Here is an 18,884-nt window from a genome sequence, read left to right on the forward strand (position 1 = left end):
AAAAAACTATAATTCATCTGTCTTAGGGATGCTTCTCTCTGTCACATACTGTCCCACCTAGGAGGGCCTTTCCATGTCAAGTACTGTAAACAACTGTGGGCACAGGGCTAACAGCACAGGTGAAAGGAACATATTTAATCCAGAAGTGAGAGCAGTGCTGGGCTGGCCTGGGAGGTGGCTTCTGGTCACTGGTCCTGTCCTGGGTGGAGCCTAGTCACTGTCTTTCAGATGTGAATCAATGAGCATTACTAAGTGATATATTTTGCACAAAAAAAGAGGCTAAAAACTCTTGTGCCATAAATAAAAGAATGAAGAACTCTGAGATCTACTGTCACACCCTCCAAGTGAACGTGAATTGGGCTTGGGATTCAGCATCTGAAGATTATTAAGAGAGCATTTTGAAGAAGGAGTAGGAGAATGTATGAACCAGAGGAGTAATGGAGTTTTGTGGTGGATCTCTTTCCTTCAGGAGTGACATGTCCTGTCTTAGTTAGGGTTACCTTGGCTGTGAAATAACATCATGACCAAAGCATGTTGGGAAGGTGTCACCACTTCAGAGGCTGGAGGACCCAATTCAGTTGAGCTGGTAAATGAAGCAATTGAAGTCATATGAGTAAAATTCATCTGAATTCAAGTTGTGTACAGTGACAAAGACAAGCTGAGTGTAGCTGGAGTTACCCTGTGTCCACCTGGCTCCACGGACCCGCAACCACTTATAAAAATAATCGCTCAGAAGCTTATATTAATTAAACTGCTTGGCCATTAGCTTAGGCCTACCACTGACTAGCTCTTACACTTAAACTCAGCCCATTTCTGTTAATTTATATGTCACCACATGTTCTGTGGCTTTACCTGTTGCCTTTACATGCTGCTCCCTGGACGGCAGGCTGGCGTCTCCTGACTCAGCTTTCCTATTCCCAGAATTCTCTTCTCTGCTTGTCCTGTCTATACTTCCTGCCTGGCTACTGGCCAATCAGCATTTTATTTATACAGAGCAATATCCACAGCACTTCCCCTTTTCTTTTTTTTTTCAAAAACGGAGGTTTTAACTTTAACGTAGTAAAATTACATATAACAAAACAATTATCAAGCAAGAATTACAGTTACAATATCTAGTCTATTTATAATATCTAGTCTATTTGTATTTGGCAAAATTAAAGATATCCTATTTATCCTATATTTGTGAGTCTAAGGTTTCATATCTAACTGACCTTTTATCATAACTAAGGAAATTATAACTATCTAGTCTTCAACTACATCAAAGACCTCAGAAGGATATAATATTACCTAAGAAATGGGAAAAGGATGCAAGCAACTTTCAGGAGTCTTGCAAGAGTAGACCGAGACAGCTGGCAGCCTGGACAGTCATCCAAAGTTCCTCTGTAAAGCTGGGGCATCTGTCTTCAGCCCACAGGCCTAGAGTCTCTCAGTCACTTCTCTCTGTGTCCTGTAGAATGTCTGGCAGTTTCCTCTGTGAAGCGGGAACCTGAAGGACTGTTTTGCCAAGCAAAGTTCAGTGGTCACCTTCCCATGGGTCCTGCATGTCCAGTCGATACATTTTTTTAAGCAGTCCAGGCAAGAACAGTTTCTTGCCCAAATGGTTATTTTTTTTCCAAGAAGAAGATAAACTCCATATGGAGTGTCTTTGATGCCTACCCTCCTCTCTGAAGTAAAATCAGTGATGCCAGAAACAGATATGTCTCACTGTCCACAAAGTCTAAATATTTTTTTTTTTTTGGTTTTTCAAGACAGGGTTTCTCTGTGTAGCTTTGGTGCCTTTCCTGGAACTCACTCTGTAGCCCAGGCTGGCCTCAAATTCACAGAGATCTGCCTGCCTCTGCCTCCCGAGTGCTGGGATTAAAGGTGTGCGCCACCACCATCCAGCTCAGAAAGTCTAAATTTTTAAAACATTTTAAATGCCATATTCTGTACATCTTTGAAGTGTTTGACGATTACCTACCTAATTGAATTATATCTATATATACCTAGAAAACTTAACATGACTATAAGTTTGACTATCATAGAAGACTAATTATTGATCTGTATTTTTTTAATTATGCAGTGGTAGCATACACCCTTAATCCAATCACATGGCAGGCAGAGTCTTCATGTGGTCAAGGACACAGCCAAACATGGTAACAGGAGCCTTTAATCCCAGTACCAACCATAGAGACCTGGAGGTCTGGATAGACAGGCAGTGACAAGGAAGTCATGTTGCTGGGCTTAGAGCCAATGAGAAGGCAGAACAGAAAGGCAATAAAAACACAAGTCAGGCAGGAAAAAGCTCTCTGGGGGAAGCTACTGCTGTTGGTAAGCTAAAGCTAGTTGTGGCTCTTGCTCTGATCTCTTTGGCTATTAACTCTGTATTTGGCTCTCTGTGTTTCTTATTTAATAAGACTGTTTAGAAATTCATCTACAGCTGAGGATGGCGGGAACATGTCCTTTAAACAAAGGACAGATTAAACATTTATATAATTATCAATAACAAACAAGCAATAGTAAGTAATGTAAAAGAAAACCCCTCCTTTTTGCCACACCCGGATGGAGCACAAAATCACATTCCAAGGACACTTCCGTGTGGTGAAGAAACTGAGACACGAGACTTTTCTCCTGTTTTCTTTGAGGGTTTCCATGAACACTCAGCATTCTCCCCAAATGACTCAACTCCTGGGCTGTGGTCTGACATCTCCCCTTTTTATGTTTTTAATTGCAGGATATCCAGTGGTTCTGGTTCGAGATGTAGTAGATAAATCTGTCATTTGATGCATGAGTATCCTACAGGTAAACAAATTATAAACATAATGTATAATATTAGACCAGTAAAAGTATTATATGTTATACTCTGAGGCCAAGAATGAGGACCAAACTACTTCTGGTACTATTAGTTACATTATTATATTTATCAGAAAAATCTACTGAATAGCTTGAAAAGAGACCCATATTATTGGCAGTTCTGGAATCTGGTAGATTTGCCCTTTTATAGGAATACAAATGTTATGATTGTCCTATGCAAATAGGAAGCGATTCAAATCTCAAAGCAAAATTAAACCCTGTCCCTTCTTCAGGTGAATGAATGATTCTATCACTGCCTCAAGGTCCAGTCATAAACACGGAGTCATTAGTGAAGAGAACAGGAGCTGGATCTATCTAATCCACAAGCTGAAGCAAAAGAGCCTGAGGAACATGTACATGCTCAGAGGCACTCACACAGCTAGCATCACCAGAAAAGAAATTCTCAGGCGACCCAGGGCCCCATGTGCTTCATAAATAACTTCTCCCTTGGTGCATAGGGCCTTAACTTGACCCCAGCGGACAGGCTTGAGTTCTGACGATAGAGTCGGAGTCGATATCTCCTTTCGCCCTTTGGCTGGAGGGTTGCTGTCTCTCTGGTGACTCCCACTGTCTCCTCACCCTCTGACATCGTCTTTGATGGTCTGGGGCCAGAGTAGCCAAAGAGGAATTCATGTTTCGGTGGATCCATCTGCAACGACAGATGCATATTTTCTCCCAATTTTCTTCAGCAAAGTCAGCTTCAAAGTCCCAATTTAAAAAAACAAAAACAAAAACAAAACCACATAGGCCTTTTTAAAGGTAGTTTGGTATGTTTTGTAGAGAAATGCCTTGAGCTCTTGAACATATACCACCTTGAGATAAAATTTTTAAAAATTAAGAGTAAAAAAGGAAAGTGCAATAATATCCCTTGGTGCCCCCTTTTTTATTCTTAAATAATTGTTGTTTTAATGTTCCAGGTGCTCTTTCACCTTTGCCCTGGCATTGAGGAGTATAAGAAATACTGTAAGATGGCTAATACTTCATTCCTTACGGATGTTTTTGAATTTTTTTTGCTACTATAGGCCGGCCCATTGTCAGTTCTTGTTGAAGTGGGCACTCCCACAGCAGCAAAAGTTTGTATATGGGAAGAGCACATGGCAGAAGCACTCTGAAGAGCGAGGTACAGCTGAAAAAAATTAGAACATGTGTCCGTGCAGAGGTGCAAGTGCAGCATCTGAGGTACAAAAGCAAAGTGAGTAGCATCCATTTGTTATAATTCACTAGTTTTTCCGTATCCAGGGTTAACTCCAGCTATATGACTCTGACAAGGTAAGGGAGCATAAAGAGGACATCCTTGCACAGTTGGCTCACCTGTTTGAGCGGGAGGTGGTATTTATTGTCCATGAAGTTTATCGGCATCGGTGTGTGGTGTCGGTGCTCCTATTCTGGAGAGGTAAAAATCGGACAGGTTAGTGCATTAGCTTGCTCATTTCCATCTGTAATAAAACGAGGAAGGTTAGAGTGTGCACGAAAATTGGTAATAAACAAAAGGACATGTGTGGATTTTAACTAGATGTTGTAGCTCCTGTCGTAATGAGAGCAGAACAGGATGCGAAGACAAAATGGATGCAGTTTCCACCACTGGGAATAATCCTACAACATGAGCAGAATATAAAACAGTATTTAAGGGCTTATGAATTAACTGTAGTAGGTTAATCAAAACAGCCAATCCTATCTGTTGGGCTAAGGTAAAAGAAATACTAATAGATTGATTATTATTTGGATCATGAATTCCTCTTATACTGTTGGATGAGCCATCAGTAAAGTAAGTGTCTGCCTGTAGAATGGGAAAAGATTAAACAAGTTTCGTAATTAGAAATTTAGTTTTTATGAGCAAATCCCATAGTTTAACAACCAGATAATGATTTCCTGCCCTTCCATAGTAAGGGCAAATAAGATCTGAAAATCCATAGAGTTCTGTAGCACTCTTAAAGATGGATGTTAATTAAAGGTAACATAATACAGCAAAGGATCAAATCCATATAATTGTTGATGTTGGGTCCTCCTCTGATTTACTAATTGAGCAAGAACAGTAAGGTATGCGGTTAGTATTAATTTTATAGCCCTTACGGTGTAAATAAGTTCATTGCAAAGGCTTATCCTCTTGTGCTATAATACCTGTGGGAGACAATTTAGTGGGGAAAATAACTAAGTTTTAAGGCAGTGAAGGATTCACACGATACACAGATGCCTCTTTTAGCCCTGATTTAAATAGCCTAGTTCTTCCTTTGCCTCTCAAGATAATATGTGAGGACTATTCAATGCACTTTCTCCTACTCAAGGTTTAAATAGATTGGTTAGTGCATAATTAGATATTCTTAAAGTAGGATGTAGCCAATTAATATTCCCTATTAATTTCTGAAAGTCTTTAACTTTTTAATTGTCTTGTCTAATGAATAATTTTTTTGTTTGACAGTTGTTTTAATAACTGGTTATCCCAGATATTGCACAATGTCTGATCTTTTTTACCAATTCAGGCACAATAATAAGCCCATTTTTATGTAGCATATCCTGATTTATGTCATATATTGATTGTAGCTCTTCCTCTTTGGAGGTGACTATCAGGATATCATTCATACAATGAATAATATAAGCCTGAGGAAAGCCTGCCTCACAGGCTCTAAAACCTTTCCAAACAGTACTGACACATCACCGGGGAGTTTGTCATGCCTTGAGGTAATACAGTCTGTTGATATCGGAGCTGAAGTTTTTTATGATTGAGTGAGGGGACAGTAAAGGTGAAATGCATCTTCTCATCAGAATGAATATATGGTATAAAAGCAATCTTTTAAATCCAAAACTATTAAAGGCTAATCTTTAGGAATAAGGGTGGGTGTAGGTAAACCAGTCTGTAAAGCTCCCATTAGCCACAAGGTGGCAGGAATATTGCAGCAATCAATCAACAATTTCTACTTACCAGATTTTCTTTTAATTACAAGAATTTAATTCCAGGGAGAAAAAAGTAGTGTTCTATGTGCTCATTCGCCAACTGTTCTCTGACTAACTGGCAAAGGACTTCCGGCATCTTCTCTAGCCACTTCTGGAGTCATGTGCATGCGCAGTCAGCATCCAGACAAATCGCTTAGTCGCCCCAGGGCCTTATATCCTATGTAATCTATGTGCTATGTGTAGCATGGCTACGTAAGCCTCTACATGCATGTGCTAAGTTACCTTTAAAAAAGCAGACTCGGCCTGATTCTCTCTTTCTCCTTCACGTTCCCTTCTCCGGACAGGCCTGTCGCACACCCTTCCATTTCCCCTCCCTCACCAATAAACTGGTTTCGTGGGTTTCGTTGTATCTTGTGGTCTGTTCTCGCACTCAGTAAATAACGTTGATGCCGAGACCAAACAGGCTTTCCTGGCACCTCCACACCGGGATCCTGAATCGGTTTGGTTCTTCTACAACTGACCATTTTCCATCTGCTTGGCCGCTGGATCGCTTCACACAACACCAGCTACTTCAGTTGGTGAGTTTTCCTTCTACCGGTTGGCATAAATGCTTCCTTGGACCCTTGGAAATGACTATTGATCGTCCAGCATTCTAACTAGTGTTCTCGCAAAGCAAGGGAACTCCTGTCCACAACTTTTAAGGCTATGGACAGCCTCTTTCGCTGAACCTGGAGGCAGAAGCTGATGAAGAGGTTATGGAGGAGAGCTGCTTACTGGCTTCTGCATGATGGCTGCTCAGCCTGCTTTTGTATAGATCCCAGGACCATCTGCTCAAGGATGGCACCACTCACAAAGGGCTGAGAACGCCCCCCCCCCCCCCATCATCAGTAGTTAAGAAAATACCCTACATCTGGATCTTATGGAGACATTTTCTCAATGGAGTTTTCCTCCTTTCAGATAATTCTAGCTTGTGTCAGGTTGACAGAATTAGCCAGTTCATGGCCACTGGCCACCATGAAACAGTAACTCTAAGTCCCACAGAATCCATTTGGAACAGTAGAGTGGTAGCTTGCCCTGTAGTGCCGGTAATGGGGCAGTGACTATCTAATGGGAATGTGGAGCCTGTTTGCACAGCTTCACCTGAGATTCCAGCCTCTATTTCTTCCTGCCGCTGCTGCTTATTGACTTGAGGGGTACATAGGAGGTAGCATCTTGATTGAGGTTTGGGATCTTTTCTCATACAGCTTTTGGGAGGGTTGTCGCCTATGTTGGAGCCAGAATTTCTGGTCATGCTGGTGCGTTTGAGTCTTTCATGCCCTATCAATTATGATGTATTCAGATAATCCAAGTAAATTGGTTCACTCAACTCAACTTTGATGGAACCAAGTCTTTGCACAGTTTTTACTCTATCTGGGGTGAACAATTTTTTTTAATGACTTCCTAGGAAAAGTCATATAATAGGGAAAATTTGAAGGTAAAGGCTGGTAAGCTCTGTGTACCCACAACTTCATATTTCTGATTATAGGGAGGAACCAGCCACAAGCAGAGTTCACAAATGGAGGTAGTTTCTGAGGGCTGTGGGCTGCACACCACACTTTGAAGGCTCTATTCTCTTTTGTATTTAGGTTCTACTTATTAGTAAAATCACATGGTGTTTGTCTACATGCAGCTGACCTATTTCATTTAGCATAATGTCCCACAGGCCCATGCTAGTGACGAGCAATGCATCCAGCAGAAGGGAATGGTGACCTTGTTTATATTAATCCATCTGTCAGATCTTGTGTGCTTTACCTGAAGGGCATAACTGAATCCCATGTCCAGGTTGCCTTCACTATCCTCTACTTATTTAGAATTTTCATCATGTTTTAACTTTTTAATTTATATCTGATCAAGCCTTTGTTTTATTTTTTCCCAATCTACTCTTTCTTTTAGAGAAAAATTGACAATAGCAACTCTGTGTGCCACTCACAGACCTTGTTCATGCTGTGTTAACAATTATGTATCTCCTGTCTATCCATTCTTTTAATTTTAAGTTATTTTAAAGTTTCTTATGTGTGTTTATGTGTGTGTCACAGCACACATGTGGAAAGCAGAGGACAACATGTGGGAATCAGTTTTCTCCTTCAGAGACAGATCAGCTTGTCTGGCTTGTTGGCAGGTACTTTCACCCACAAGTCCTCTCTCCAGACTCCCTGTCTATTTTTAATGTTGAACAATGTCTTCATTATTCATATTTAACACATATTTCTTCACTCCTCCATATTCTCACATCACTTTCTTTTGGGTCAATTACACACTGAGGAAGTGTTCATAAGTCTGGCCCTTTATGTCAGGTTCTAGAAAATGGCTGTAACAGAAGAGTGTGAGACCAAGAGAAGCAATGGCTGTTACCTACAAACAAGTCACATTTACATGAGAAATGTATAAAGGAGCTGGAGGGATGGTTAAGAGACCTGCTCCTCTTGTAGAGGATCCTGGTTCCTCACCCAACACTCACATCTAGGTCTCATGACTGCCTGTAGCTATTGCCCCTTTCGACCCAGTGTACCTCTTGTACAGTGGGTACACCTGTACAATGTGGCATACACTCACACAGGCACATACACATAAATAAAAATAAATCTTTATATTAGAAAAACAAGCTAATTAGTAATCTATAGCACAATACAATACACACCACTTACTTAAATGTTTTATATATACAGTGCAACCAAGCAAAATATAAATACTTACACATCATTGTAAAGTAGAGCCATGATGCACTCAAAATATTACAAGGGGTTTAGTCAGATATGACAGAGCAGTTTTTTTTTCAAATAAGGCATAAACCCACCTCTAACAATTCTACAATTTCATGTTCTACGATTATATTAATAAGTATTTTTCAGAATGTGTCCACCAGAGTCTTAGAACCATGTCAATATCTTATTGTGTGGATCCAATTTGAGAAATCAAGCAGAGAATCCTTCATGTGAATGAATGTAGAATCCGATCCTTCTGCAGCTCTTTGATGACAAACAGCTGGATAGTGTCGTGGAGAGCACCGGGGCATTAACAAAGGGCAGCTGCGAGCAAGCCTCAGTCGGCTTCAGTCACGTGACCTGTTCATTGCAAAAAGGCAAATCCATAGCTTTTCATCAACATAGAAACTGCAGACGATATAACAGGAAACTTCACTGTGTATTGTTTTCTAGTTTATCCCATATCTACAGTCTTTATTCCTGCAGAGAACCTTCATGAACAGACCACCAATGAAATGCTTCAGGGCTTTTAATTTCTGTGACTGGGGCGTAGGGCTTCTATGAACTGAATGCAGAGTACATGTCCTTTTTTCACAATTCTATAAAATCTTTTCTATGGATGGATAGTTACAGATACTTTGAAGGATCCCAAAATAGCCTCGTGGTACTACCATCTAGCAAGCACAAAAAAAAAAAAAAAAAAAAAATTGGATTTCTTGGACTAACATGAGTAAATCACTATGAAATAGATAAAATTTACCAAATTCATCTGTGTGCTTCCAGTCACAGTGTTAGTAAAACCAGTTTTACTAAACATAGTTAAGACCGTTTTATCTGTGCTGGAGATGTGGTTGAGAAGTTGGGAATATAGCTGGTCTTCCAGAGGACCCAGGTTCAATTCCTAGTGAAACCACACTTTGGTTCTGAACAACTTCTCTAACGCGAGTCAGTCACAGGGCATTTAATGACCTCTTCCACAATTTACAGGTACCAGGCATGGATGTGCTACACAGACAGAATGCAGGTAAACTATCCATACAATACAAATATAGACAGGTTTTTAAAAAAATCCCTTCAAAAGAGAGGAAAATGGAGAATGAGGTTTCATTTTTCACTGTAATTGGCTAAGATCTCTCTCTCAGCTCAAGGCAGTGAGTCACCAGGAAGACTGTCTGAGAATAAACACGTGCTTGAACTGCTTTGTGGGACTTTGTATTCCCCACAATATTGCAGAACAGAGAGCTCTTTCACACTCATTGAACAGCTACACGAGAGAGAAATTTTCTCAACTTCTCCCACTGAGCATGCCAACACTCAGCCAGAAGTTCATCCCTGTGAATCAGCACAAGAGGGCTAAAAGTTGCGTAACCAAGGGCCAAAATTTTTTGGATATTTACCATCAAGGAATTGTTCCCTAAAGAGAGACTTAAAAATAGAGAAAAAGCACAGTCAGTCCAATAGAAAAAAACAAAACAGAGCATCAGAAGGAGGACACTCTGGGCAGCTCTCAGCTCAGGGGGAGTTCTGCAGAGAAGCTTGGCCTTCTGAAGGTAGAGGACATGCTGGTGGTGCTTATGGAGAAGAGATACCATGTAGCCACTGGCTCCTCCCATGGCACCCTGAAACACAGCATCTCTCAGGACCATGAGAGGGAGAATAATCCACCTTGTTTTCTGACTTTCTAGCATAAAATAACAATGGTTGTCACCATTTTCAAGCTGTGATATATTCAGGTTTGTACTTGTGATGGAGTGGATTAGGTTCACACTTATTAAAGAATTGAGCATCCAAAAGAATGAAAAGAATGGAAGGATGTGCCATGCAGACTTTGGTCTGAGCCTCCTCCACCCAGATGCTCTGGGACTGATGATGATGGCCTGGACCACAGTGAGGAGACTGCTGGTGCAGATGGAGAGGCCACGGGCCATCCTTGACAGGTAAATGACCATCTTACAGCCTATGTCATCTAGGAAGTTTCTCAAACCAAAAGTTGCTATTGTCTTTGGAAGTCCTTTTGCAAGAAGTATTATGATATTCGCAAAAGCCAAGTGGATGAGAATAAGGTGTATGGGTTTCTTCTCAGGGCCTCCCAATAAACTGATCATATAATTCACAGAAACAAAAGTGTTCCCCAGAGTGCCAACCATAGTCATTAACAGGAAAGTTATTTCCTTAATAAACTTCAAAACCATTTCTTCTTTCATAAGTAGAAGAACTTGTATTCAGGACACAAAGAGTTTTTCAAGAAAGCATCAGTAATGCTAGACATTTATCTGAAAAACATATTTTGCATAATAGCATTTTCTGGAACACAAAAGTCAGTGATGAACACATGTACTGTTACAGATTAGGTCCCCGAAACTCCCCCTTTTCCCTGGGGACTCTGAGTCATGTGTATTCCCTGACAGGTGAGTTTGGGAACTGGAATAAAACTCCAAAGTTTTAAAGGAGATATGTTTGAGCTCTATATAGGCAAAACTGACTTGTTCAAATGTGTGTGTGTGTGTGTGTGTGTGTGTGTGTGTGTGTGTGTCTGTCTGTCTGTCTGTCTATGTGCATGGATTATCCTAGTTAACTCTCCGCATAGCTGAATTGAGCTCCAAATTTTCCCAACCAAATTTCTTCTTTTTCTCTATTTCATCATATTTCCCCCACACAATTTCCAAAGACCAAGGCTCCTTTCTTATTTGTATCTTAATTAGTGTAACAATTTCTAGACTTGCATTTGGCTTCAACGCTTTAAAACTTCAATTTCTACATCCTAATATTTTGAGAGTTTTTATGTTGGCCATTCTGTGATTTCACTCCATGTAAATGTTTCCTGGTTATTTTTTTTCTTTAAGTAGTTCTCAATGTCAAGTCCAATTGCACAACCTTTCCAGATAGGGTCCTACAGTTAAAGCTGAATCATCAAAATACAACCTGAAAATTTTCATATAACTACCAGGTTGCAGCTAGGGATGGTGTCTAGCAGAACCCTGTGTTCCTTCCTAGAAAAGCAGGTAGCAGAGAGCTGTGATCCTCCTAGTGGATGACTTCAGGGCATCTGTGACCCCAGTGAATTACCTCAGGACATGTAAGGGAGCAGGGGTCAGCTCTGGACCAGGGATGGTGATGCGGTGAACCTAAGAAGGGGATAATGAGGTGTTATACACTGCCCCGAGAGGAGTGCAGTGCTTGAGTTAGGAGTCCTCAGTTCCCACGGCAGGTAGATCAGGAAGCAGGGGCTTTTGGGAGTGAGCAGAGATTCCACTGTCTAAGAGTTCACGGTGGCATTTGCCCCTGTGGGGCCTTTGGAGCAGCAATTATGTCAGTTGGTTTTGCAGCCTGCTTTTCCTTCAACCTGTCTGTCAGGCAGGCTGCTTTTTCACACACCAGTCCCAACTGATTCCAGAACTTGGACCTGGGTAGGATATTATTCTTCATGTTGTGGAGCTCCATTATCATTTCTCAGGCATTTGTGGTAAGCTTTGGCACCTTTTCTAGGATAAGAGGAATCTGACTATTATGGTGGCTGCGTGGGTTTGTGTGTTCTGAGTACTCGGAAGGCCTCTGTTCACTGCCCTCCTTCCTGTTAAACTCACAGGATCACTTTAAATGTCTGTGTCCTGATGATCTCCTGTGTGACCTTCACCAACCTAGCCTTCTTCCCAGGTGTGTGTCCAGGTGGCCTCATGACTCTAGAAATGTCAGCTGTTCCTTTCAACGGCTCCTCTAGCAAGGAGGTAATTACTGCCTGTATCAGTGAGTTCTAGAAACCACAATACCATCCTAAATATCTGTACAAATGAAATATGCTCCAGATATTAATAGAAAGCACATCAGCATTCACTGACATATTTAGAATAAAATTCAAATGTTTTGTCAGTGATTGGAATCTGTAAAAATCCCTGCTTTCAGTTCACCCAAGTACTGATGGAAAATATTAACATTTTTCTATTTGTTTGGTGCATGCTTTCCCGGGGATTCCTACTTTCCTAGGCTTCTCTTCCCTTTTCCAAGCTTTAAGTCATATTTGAGACCCTCTGCTGAGACTTTTAATAAGTGATTCCTTTTTACTGAAGTGACTGTCAGAGGAGTGAGAGATGACTAAATGCTAAAAGACATTAATTTAAAAAAACAGGAGGGACTTGTATTTAGATTGATGGGTGATACCATGATGAGTCTAGCCTCCAAGAGCCCGGCCTAAGTTACATCCACCCATCCTGGTTCTCTACCAAAGAAACCAGCAAGCAAGCAAACAGACAAACCTCAAAAGATTGTGGATCTTTGCTGCTTAGCACTGGGATGAACTTAGGATAAGCTCTTTCAGAATGTGCTAATTCACAGCCTGAATCCTATATAGCAGCAATTCTCAAGATGGCCATGATAACCGTTACACTTAGTAGTACACTTCCCACACCCGCCAGGGATACAATGACTAGGTAGAGACAGACAGAAAATCTTCAGACTGGGAGTTATAAAGCTATTGTAAAAAATGCCAATATTTGAAAAGTGAAAATGCATCAAAAGTGAGAAGTATAAATGTTACAAATACTAGTGACACTGTAGAAGTCACAATGCTGGCAAGCTTATACCTAAAAGAAAGAAAGACAAGGATTTTTGTTTGTCTTTCATGTATCTAGTTATTTTTGAGACAGAGTCTCCATATGTAAACCAGAGTGGCCTTGAACAATTACTATGCCTCGGTCTCTCTAGTACTGATGTTACAGGAGTGCATCATTATGCTTTTCTTGAATTTTTGACAGACCTCTGAAAATCTTATCTATCTTATTGATTCTTTAATAAGGTAACCTTAGGCAAAGACCCAGCCAGAGCTCTGTCATGATCCCCCAGCCTGAGGATGGATAGCGATGCCTCAACATTTCTGTTCCATTTCTGTATCTCTAGGAACTAGTCTCCTTTGGTCTTTCTGGAGTCAGGGACCAGCCTTGTAGGGTCAGAAGGAAAGCGGAGGCCCCAAGGATCACAGAGCCTCTCAGCTGCTCCCTGGCTTAGTCAAAGAGAGAGACTTCTGCTTTAGTGAAACTCTCCATGGCACAGCTGAGGGGATCGAAGATCTTACCTCCATGAACTCACCTGGACCTCTGTGGTGCAGACAGCCTCAGGAGCAGCTCTGGGAAGTGACACTTTCCAGGTCCTATTTGTACTGCCAGGATTTGTGGGGCTCTTGGCTGCCATCAGGTAGTGTGGACTTCAAGTTTCATGTTGTCACATGTCGGGGGGAGGAAGGCCTCTGCAGGGCCCCAGTCCCTGAAGTACAGCTTCCCCTCTCTCCACAATTACTACATCTGTTTTGCTCTGAAGTTATTTCAAGCTTAATTAGGGTTTAATGATTTTAAGAGGAAGAATGTGAGATGAGAAAACGAACAACTAGCCATGTTTCTGTGTATGGAGCTTCCTGCATCTCTAGACTAGATTTCATCTTCCCAAAGGGCCAAGCTGTGACCTGGAAGGATCGACTTCTGACACAGAGACCAAGTAGTTTCTTCTCCTCATCAGATAGGAGTAGACTAAATGGTGCTCAGCACTGGAGATTGTGCTTTCTGAGCAAGTCCCAAACATGAACCAGGACAAATTTAGAGTCCCTTGTTCGACCTGTGCCTATCCGTAGTAAAGGCCTTTGCTGTATATGATTTTTTTTCATTCCCGCACATTAAATACTTTAAATATCATATGGAGCTTGAAATATAAAAGCTTCCGTAATATTGACCTTATTCTAAAAGCAATCTTTACTCATAAAACTTCAAGGACACTTTTTTTTTTTAACTTATGTGTGTCCAAGAGTGGTCCTTCTGTGTACTTTTCATTCTAGTTCCTAGGATGTCCTTCCTATCCAAAACGCAAAATGATATAAATGAACGTGGGTTCAAGACTGAGACTTGTTCTTGAAAGAAAGCACCACTGAGTTGCCTTGGGAGATGGGTTCACGGTCATGGCTCTTACTCTGTGCCCTGCATGATGATGTCTCTTATACATATTGGTGCAACTGGCACATCACAGAAGGTAAATGCACTTTTCTGTAAATGAAATGACAGCTTTTGCAGGAACCAGGATTCCATCCTTTCTATTGAATGGGGGATCCAGGAACAGGGAAACTAAGTTATACGTTACATATGTTAGGGTAATAAGAGTTGTTGGCCAAATGGGCCCAGTGGGAATCCCTAAACAACCCAGGCTTCTGCCAAGACTGTAGGTTGCTCCTCACAAACTTATGCAAGGCCACATTGCTGACAACAACACCTGCATAACCCATTAAAATGGAGAGGTTGAGTTGGTGCCTACATAGAGGCACCACTCCTGTTTCAGCTTCTTTGGCGCAGAATACTCTGTATGCTTACAAAAGAGAACCATAAACACCAAGCCAACCACAACCCTTTGATCTACAATGGTGCCACAGCTCATGGCAGTAACCCACTAATGACTGATTTGACTTAAGGTGCCCATGAGATGGAAGCCACACCCAGCACTGCTCAGGTGACCGTGAACCTGAGAACAGATTGCCCAGGGATCTAGAACAAAAACAAGTAATACTGGTCTAAGAAAAGGAAAAAAATGTAGTAATAAAATGACTCCAAATGACATTCTGCTGTACTCATAGATCAGTGTCTTGTTCAGACATCAGCAGAGAAGCTGCCTCCTGCAGCAGATGGGAACAACACAGAGACCCACAGCCAGACAGTACACAGAGCATGAGAGACCTTGGAATACTCAGCCCTTAAATGATATGTCTACATCAAATTCTTCCCCTCAGAGGTCAGAGAACCCTCTAGAAGAGGAGGTGGAAAGAGGGGATGGGGGACACCAAGAAAACAAGGCTCTCTACATCAGCATGAGCAAAGCTCATGTGAACTCACAGCAACTGAAGAAGCATGCACAGGGACTGCATCGGTCTGCACCAGGTCCATGTTTATACTATGGCTTAAAGTTTAGTGTTTTTATGGGATTCCTGAGTGTGCACATGAGTTGGTCTCTGATTCCTGTGCCTTCTCTTGGTTTCTTTTCCTTCTGTTTGTCTTGTCCAACATCATTGTAATAGTTCTTCTTTTATCTTATTACATTTAAAAAGAAATGAATGAGTGAACTGATTACTTAATTAATTAAAACCTAGCCAATAGGGCAAAGATTAATGACTGAACTGTCACTTAAAGTTTCTCAGAAAGCAAAAATAAGTTTTCTCCAAGAGTGGCATTGGGTATTCAACCACTGCAGGACAGGCCTCATGTTCAGGAATAGCTACCTGACTAATATATAATAGGACTATAAGGTTTTTTAGGTGCTTTTATTTGTTTTTAGCTTGGTGTTTGATGGTTTTCTTTTTGGATGTTTTTTGTTTGCTTGGTTTCTTGGTTTTAGGTGATTCCATTGTTGTATTCTTTCTTTGTGTATGTTTTGAGAGTTTAAATTTGGGTGGGTAGAGATTGGGAAAGGATCTGGAAGGACTTAGGGGAGAGGAAGAAGTATGATCAAAATTTAAATTTTAAAATTGCTTTAAGTAATAAGATACAATAATAATAACAAAAAAATTAAAAATAATTATATCTGGTCCAAAAAGAAGCATTTCCTTCTGCTGTCTTTATTTTGTTTAGAAAAATTCTAAATATCATCTTTGTCTTTGAAATACAAAGAAAAATATAACAATTTAAAGCTTATAATGCTTTGACTGGGTTATTCTATAAAATATGAGAAGAGAGCAGAAAGAGAACCCTGCATGCAGCTTCCATCTGGGAGGAAATCTTTAGAGAAAACTGGCTACCTACAGAGAGAGCACATGCTCAGAGGCACTGATGACCTCCGTATGTCCCACAAGCTGACCTCTTATAAAGGATATTCTCTTGTAACAGGGTAGCACTTAAGAGTAACAACCCTGACTAGAGAGATTGCACAGTGGTTAAAGTACTTTGCTTCCAAGTGTGAGTACCACCTCCCTTAACTGCCTGATATTTTTTATATCTTCATCTTTTATATCCCAGCAGTTGTTATGGGTTAACTAAGGATGTGAACTGAGAAAACACACAACACGAAATCCAAACATGTTCTGTAACTATCTTCCAAGGTCCCTAGACTGGTCCTCCACCCACATTTCCAAGCTATGAACCAGCTCAGGGACTCACTTGGGCTTGGGATTCAGCATCTCAAGACATTAAGAGAGCAGATTGCAAGGAGTGGGGAGAATGAATGAACCAGAGGAGTAATGCAGTTTTGTGGTAGATCTCTTTCCTTCAGGAGTGACAGGGCCATTGGCCACCATGAAGTAGAGTTAAGGTATGTCCCACAGAATACTCTTGCCTACAACCTCAGCAATGATATACACAGAACAGCAGAGAGGAAGCTTGCCTTACGGTACTGTTAATGTGACAGTTCAAGTCTCATGGGGGATGGGAGGCAGGGCCTGTTTTCACATCTTCACCTCTTCCTGCCATAGCTGCATATTGTTTGGGGGATATATAGGAGGTGAAAGCCTGATTGAGGGTTGGGATATTTTACTGTACAGCTCTTTTGGGGTTGTCATCCATGTTGGAACCAGACTTTCTAGATGTAGCTTGATGTCTTCCATGCACCTACAAATAAAGATGTACCCAACTTATCCAAGGAAACTGGTTCACTCAACACCACCTCGAAGAAACCAATTCTTTGCACACTTTTTATCCTATCTGGGGTGAACAGATGCTTTTTAATGTCTTCCTAGGAAAAGGTCACATGACAGGGATAATTTGAAGGTAAAGGCTGGCAAGCTCTGAGTAGCCATAGCTTCATATTTCTAATTATATGGAAGAACCAGCCACAAGCAGGTTCACAAATGTAGGTAGTTTCTGAGGGCTGTAGGCTGCACACCACACACTGAAGGCTCTGTTCTCTTTTGTATTTAGGTTCCACTTATTAGTAAAATCATGTGGTATTTGTCTACATGTAGCTGACTTATTTCATTATCCTAATGTCCCACAGGTTCATGCTACTGATGAGCAATTCATCCAACATAAAGAAATCATTGGCTGGACATGGTGGCTAACAATTTAAATCCCAGCACTCAGAAGGCAAGGACAGGTGGATCCCTGTGAGCTCAAGGCAAGCCTAATCTACAGAACAAGTTCCAGGATAGCCAAGGCTATAAAGAGAAACAAAAGACCCTGTCTCAAAAAACAAAAAACAAACAAGATAAACAAAGAGAGAAAATAAAAAGAAATTATAAAGTTTGAGATGTTTATACTAATCCAATTCCAGTTGTCAAATCTCATGTATATCACCTGAAGGGTGTAAGTGAGTCTCGTGTCCAGGTTGCCTTCACAATTCTCCACTTATTTAGATTCTAAACTATTTCCATTATGGATTAAAATTTTAATTTATCTTCTAATCAAGATTTTGTTTTTTTCTCCAATCTACTCTGACTTTTAAGGGGAAATTGAAAATTGCAGCTCTATGTGCCATTCAGAGTCCAGACCATCCTTGGGCATGCTGTATCAACAATTATGTATCTCCTGTCCATCATTTTTTTAAAAAAGTTTTTAATTATTTTAAAGTTTATTTTGTGTGTTTGTGTATGTCACAGCATGCATGTGGAGGTCAGGGGACAACATGTGGGGGTCAGTTTTCTTTGTCTGAGATAGATCATGTTGTCTGGCTTGTCAGCAGGTGATTTCACCCACCGAGTCGTCTCTCCAGACCCTCTGTCTAGTCTTAATGTTGAACAATCTCTTCATCAATCAGATTTAGCACACATTTCTTCACTCCTTCTCCATGTTCTTACATCATTTCCTTTTGGGTCAAATTAGCTGGAATGACTGAGAAAGTGTTCATTAGTCTGGCCCTTTATGTCAGTTTCTAAAAAATGGCTTTAACAGAAGAGTGTGAGACCAAGAGAAGCAATGGATGTTACCTACAAACAAGTCACATTTACATGAGAAATGTGAAAAGAGACCTGCTCTTCTTGCAAAGGATCCTGGTTCCTTACCCAACACTCACATCTAGGACTCATGACTGCCTGTAGCTCTTGCTCCTTGGGATCCAGTGCCCTCTTCTGGCCTGGTGGGTACCTGTACAAATGTGGCATACACTCACACAGGTGCATACACATAAATAAAAATAAATCTTTATCTTAGAAAAACAAGCTAATTAGTAAGGTATAGCACAATACAATACTCACACATTGCTCACTTAATTGTTTTGTACATAGAGTGCAATCAATAAAAAAAGAAACCTGTTCATCATGGTAAAGTAGAGCCAAGTTGCACCCAAAACCCAAACTGTTACAGAGGTTTTGGTCAGATGAGACACATCTGAAAAATAGTTGTGGATATAATCATTGAAATAAAATTGTACAATTGTTAGATGTGGTAGAGTTTTCTGTCTAGACTGCTGATCAGCTCTGTCCCACCAGCTGATGCCCATAAAACCACACAGAGCCTTATTATTAATTATAAATGC

At 40.8% G+C, this 18,884-nt stretch overlaps 1 pseudogene; it reads right to left on the bottom strand.

The window, feature by feature from the left end:
* Window positions 1–9,715: 9,715 nt before the first annotated feature.
* Window positions 9,716–10,758, bottom strand: LOC131911306 (vomeronasal type-1 receptor 4-like; annotated as a pseudogene).
* Window positions 10,759–18,884: the final 8,126 nt, after the last annotated feature.

This window comes from Peromyscus eremicus, chromosome 5, assembly GCF_949786415.1.
Source record: "Peromyscus eremicus chromosome 5, PerEre_H2_v1, whole genome shotgun sequence".
NCBI lineage: Eukaryota > Metazoa > Chordata > Mammalia > Rodentia > Cricetidae > Peromyscus > Peromyscus eremicus.